The sequence below is a fragment of the Notothenia coriiceps genome, unplaced genomic scaffold, assembly GCF_000735185.1.
Source record: "Notothenia coriiceps isolate Sejong01 unplaced genomic scaffold, NC01 NC01_scaffold00037250, whole genome shotgun sequence".
NCBI classification, from domain to species: domain Eukaryota; kingdom Metazoa; phylum Chordata; class Actinopteri; order Perciformes; family Nototheniidae; genus Notothenia; species Notothenia coriiceps.
In genome coordinates this window covers 4,894,162-4,899,770 of record NW_011369951.1, presented here as the reverse complement: position 1 = coordinate 4,899,770, position 5,609 = coordinate 4,894,162, and the positions used below count along the sequence as shown (strand labels likewise).

At 38.6% G+C, this 5,609-nt stretch overlaps 1 long non-coding RNA gene across 1 annotated transcript; it reads left to right on the top strand.

Moving 5' to 3' along the window:
• Positions 1 to 1,050: 1,050 nt before the first annotated feature.
• On the top strand, positions 1,051 to 3,653 carry LOC104966761 (uncharacterized). The gene is made up of 5 exons (XR_800672.1): positions 1,051 to 1,235; positions 1,583 to 1,654; positions 1,907 to 1,967; positions 2,986 to 3,091; positions 3,431 to 3,653. It is a non-coding gene; the product is annotated as an uncharacterized lncRNA (long non-coding RNA).
• Positions 3,654 to 5,609: the final 1,956 nt, after the last annotated feature.

The following is a 5,609-nucleotide window of genomic DNA, read 5'->3' as shown; positions in this document are numbered from 1 at the left end:
CATTTCGTTGTCTCAGTACCTGTAATATGTGCAATAACAATAAAGTTGAAACTAATCTTGAACAGGAACAAATGTATTTACTTAGTACATATCTGACATTAACAATTAAACACGTGTGCATTCTTTATAAATGCAAACCGAGTCAAGCCGACTCCGGAGGTGGCGGTATGCACCTTAAAGTTGTTTGCAATCCGTCAAAAAAAACCGAGAGAAGAAGAAGAAGAAGGCAAAGCAGCAGCAGAAGAAGAAGAAGAAGAAGCCGACTCGGAGCTGTCCGACTTCAGGCGAGCTTTTTGAGACCTCCCCCGTCTGCGATCGGCTTTCTCGTCTACTTTCGAGGCGAGCCGCAACGCGTCTCAAACAAGCCTGAAGTCTTTCAAAGACGGCGAAGTTGTGAAAGAAGNCAGTTTGACACTGAAGCTTCGAACGGAGCTTCAACCCTGGACTTCCAATTCCATAGAAGCAGTGCTTCGAAGCTTGCTTCAAATCACGTGACATGTGACGTTTCATGAACGCAAGAAATCATACCCTCGTGGGGGCGCGCTCATGTGATTGGCTTAGAATTGAGGAGACATCTGATTGGCTATAGATAGAAAAAATTACAAGTACGAATCGGCTGACCGTCAGGGGAGTCTCAAAAAACGCACATCGAATGCACAGCGATCCATGCACAGAAATCGGTTTGTGTTTGCAGGTTCAGAGGTTTTAAACGGAAAACAAATATGTGCGGATCAAAAATACACATTTAAAACTTTTTTCTGTATTTGGATTTTATTTACATGTATATGAAACGGAACACATTTGTGTGTGCATTGAAAAACACAAGTGTGGATCCGGAAATACAAGTGTGAATCCTTTTGCGGATCATGAAATACAAGTGTGAATCCTTCTGTGTGCATGTGTGTATTACATAGGTGTATTATGAGACTGTTCTGAGCCCATAATTATGGTGTTTTAACCATAGCTTTAACAGACTGTGGTTCCCAGCTCACCCTCCAGTCCAGACGGGGCGGTAATGAGCTGTGCTGTTGTTATAAAGCCCAAACCGCAAAGGCGCAAACATACTGGAAGGAAAAAACGAAGAAAACCGGCCGCAGCACCAGCAGAAGTGGCAGCCTGGCAGCTCATCGACTCTTGTAAACCCGAGATGTCGCTCTTTATCTTCTTGGGTTACTTACAAGTTGAACAAGGGTGTAGATGGAAGAATATCAAAGAGAAGATGCAACTCTGCACAGGTAATTCTATCCATCTTATTCTGGTAAAGTATTTTGGCTGACCATGTGGAAAGCATGCGGTGCATGGTCGTGGGCTAACGATAACCACGTGGATTGCACCTGAATGTCTGCTGGGAAAAGTTGTATATTTCGATTTTAGCAACGTAAAATACTCTTAATAATACGATACTAAAACACTCATTCGGAAAAATATTGAGCCTCATTGTGAAAGATGGGTCCAGAGAGTTGTTATGTCGTTATTATGTTTCAAACTTGCATATGACATTTAGAGAACAAACTTTGGTGTGTATACAAAATGTTGATGGAAGGTTGAACATTAAAAGGTTTTTTGTGCAATCGTTTCACAGGATCCATGGGAGGAGAAGGCCTGAGCTGAGTCACCATAAAGGAGGCCATGCCTTAAACACCATGCGGCAGAGGTGAGGAGGAGCAGATGTATAGGCCTACAGTTTTTTGTTTTTTTTATACACCGGTCAAGTGTACCATTTGAAGACAGCCAAATGAATAACACAGCAAGACCATATTGTATAAAATGTCATTTGAATTCAAGTATTTTGTGAATTTCTTAAGGGCTTTACACAAAAGATAGTTGGAAGACATGTAGCACGTTGAATTTAATTTTTACAGGATCAATTTCTCTGAGCTTACTGAGGATATGTGTTTTCCTACAGATGCCTTGTCTGAAGATGGGATTGTTGATCCGTATGTCACCAAGAGCAGAGACCTGCACAGGTAACTTGTTCCTATGAATACATGTATGAGTTGAAAGCATGGACGAATTCTGTTTTACTCTTTAAATAGTAAATGCAGTCAGACACCATGCGAAAGTATTGTTTTCACACACTGACTTAACAACAGGATAAGAATGCTAACTATGGCGCTTATTCTAATGTCAGAGTGAATACAGAAACATATAGGTATTAAAATGTTAGAATTCCGATATCATTCTATTAAAGGTGGGGTAGGTAAGTTTGAGAAACCGGCTCGAAATACACTTTTTGTTATATTCCATGGAATGCTCTTAACATCCCGATAGCAATGAATATCTTAAGTGCTTTGACAAAAATCCATTAAAAAAAATGTCATCTGTGGAAGCCGTAGTACTGTAAAAAGCACAACCAATCATTTTAGCCGGCCCGGCTAAAATAACTGGATGGCCTACCTGCCTGTCAGCCTTCCATCAGTGCACAAACTTAGCTCGTGCCCTCATTGGTCATTGGTCATGTTCGTGTGTGTTGGAGGAGGGGCTCTGTAAGGAAGTGGCAGATTTTGTCCGGCTTTGTATTTTCAAATTCTAGCGCACTCGAGCTGGTTTCTCCAAAATTACCTACCCCACCTTTTAATGGAGTCGGCAACAAACCAAGTCCACTTAATAAATAATAAAAAAATAGATTTTATTTTATTTTTTGCGTTTTATGAAGCCGTTTCTAGAATGTTTTTTTATTTTATTTGATAAATTAAATGATGAGCACTACTCTCTGTAGCAATCGTAGGTAGAACTTAGTCATTTACAGAGCTAGGGGATATAGTTAATATTCAGAGAAACTCACTGATATTGATGTTAAATACACAATTTAAAAAACGTGGGTATAATCCATATACAATCCATGGTATAATCCCATTCCTCCAGCTCAATATATTACAAATGTCCATATCAAAAGATGTCCTAATAGTACATATGTGTGAGAATACACTAATTTGTCAACAGAAAATGTATCATAGTCCCTAATATCCCTTGTTCCTCTTCCAGCATTTCTTAGAAGGCGTGTTTGTGGAGGAGTGGAGTAATGCACGCAGCTGATCACCACAGCCCAATGAAACATGGCTGACGTCCGGATTGTGAAGGCCTGATGATGGTATGTTATGTAACGACAAAGTATAAATAAAAGTCACACTGAGGCATGGACGAATTCTGTTCCAGCTGTTCTGTGTTGGCTACAGTCAGACACCATGCAAAAGTATTTCTGACTTCTGCCTAATAACTGGGTGAGTGCTTCTCGGCCTCATCCAGCTGTGCAGGAAACAGTACAATTATAATCTTTGAAATACTAGATTCTGCTCTGCCAATATTCATGTTGGTGCTTTTCTGATATTTGATTTTCTATTTTAATTCTGCACAACAACCAGTCAAATATTTATAATTTCATGCTGTGATTGATATATTTCTGAATGGTTTTGCTTCCTTCTACCCACAGCTTCACAAGGAAAAAGAAGTGTCATGCTAAAAGCTAACACAATCGTGACTGAAGTTGTCTTTCAATCTGAAGGTTGTCAGTTTGATCCCAGCCCTGTGCAGTCGATGGATCCTGAAACAGTGAATGTGTGACTTTGTAAAGACTTGATTCAAAATGGATAGTCCATTTACCATGCATGTCACTTTTCTGTTTTTCTAATAAACTGGTCTTGTGTATAACATTTGTCCTGGAGTCCTTGTTCAAAATACAATTCAGGTATCTTAAAGGTCCCATGTCATGCTTTTCTGGTTATTACCCGTCCCCTTGTGTGTTATGAAGGTTTTTATGCATGTAAACGGTCTGCAGAGTCAAAAACCCTGAAAGTACATCCTGTAGTGCAGGGGTGCCCAACCTTTTTTTTGAACAGAGCTACTTTTAAAGTTGCCAGTCTAGCGAGATCTACCAGTCCAAATAGAGGCGTAGCCATAACTGACAGCCTACTACCAGGTAAATACACACTTCTACTTGTATAAAACTGACCTTTGTACGATTAATACTGCAGATCCTTTCTTACTTCTTTCTAATCTACACACACGTATTTAACTGAAGTTACAAAACAGTGTTGTTACAGAGTTGGAGTTTATTCACACGTCACATATTACAGTGGGTAATGTTTTCAAGAAACATTGAACAGTGCTACCACATGACACAGGAAAAAAAAGAAAAGAGACTGAACCCTTTCTTTGCCATTATATAAAAATAGTGTTGCTACAAAAGTATAAATTAGGCTTACTAATAAGACAACTCAGGTCTGAAGCTACACAGGAATCTACTGCCAAAGTGCAATTTATAAAAAAAAGACAATTAATAGAATCAAACCTTTTTTTTGTTGCATTTCAATAGAGTTTAAAAAGAAATGCCTAAAATAGGATGCAAGAAACACTAGTTAACCTGAAATGATAGACTATCGTTTTAAGTTTGCATTCTTATACCATTTTGTACAATAATTATAATGAATAAGTTCAAATAAACTAAAACTCACAAAAACCTGTTTGAAATGCTACTGTTTTTACTGTCTCCAAAAAGCCTCCAGGAATGCTTCTTTCACAACTTCGCCGTCTTTGAAAGACTTCAGGCTTGTTTGAGACGCGTTGCGGCTCGCCTCGAAAGTANCGTGACGCATCTGAACGAATCACGTTGTCTGAAATTGACACCAGCCAATGAGATTTCTTTCTTGGTTTAAGACCCCTTTAGCAACCAATCGTGAAAGCACAAAGGGGTCTTAAACCAAGAAAGAAATCTCATTGGCTGGTGTCAATTTCAGACAACGTGATTCGTTCAGATGCGTCACGTGGTGTGCTAAAACACTTCCTGGTTAGCTTTCCGCTAGAAATGTAAATCTCAAAATGGCAAAAGAACGGCGAAAAAAAAAAGTTTACAGAGAAGATGACAACAATTATCCCTTGCACGAAGCAAGATTATACAAAAAACAAATGACCCCGAACATGAAATACCTTCACGGAGTGCGTCGAGGCGCAAGCTGTCATCCAAAGAACAGGAGGGTTTAGCTAGCGCCTCGCTGCAATCTTTAAAGGTCGTTTTCTCAAAATGAGTTTTTTCTCCTACTCTGAGTTCAAAATTTCAACTTCAGTAGCACGTAGACACACCAAGCCTTCCAGTTATATTCCTATCAATATTATGAAGGCTTTTACAGAAGGGTTTGTTCATATATCATTCATAGCCTGAATTATACAACATTGTATACCTAAAAACATGGCAAAAATTGATATTTTAGGGCTGTTGACAGTATTTTCTGATTTATGGAGTGATAAAAAGAGATATCCAAAATCCCTTTTGTAAAAGCCTTAGATACTAATATGACTACAAAATAAAACAAGAATTTTTAACCTGGCTTTATCCAAAGTTCAGATTTCGATTCCTGAAATGTGTTAAAATATGCACATATTTGATGAGATAATGGCTAATTTGCATATTTAAACATGCTATTTCAGAAAACTTGTAATACAAAAGACAATTGCCTTATTGTAAGTAATTAACTGGAGAAATTTCTAGCTGATACCTTTAAGTTAAAAAAATTACCCTATTCACCTGGGGTGTCTCGCCTTAAGCAACAAAAATATAAACACTTGAAGTAATCATATGAAATGTTCTGTGTGCTGCAGGCTCTCCCAGGTCCTCA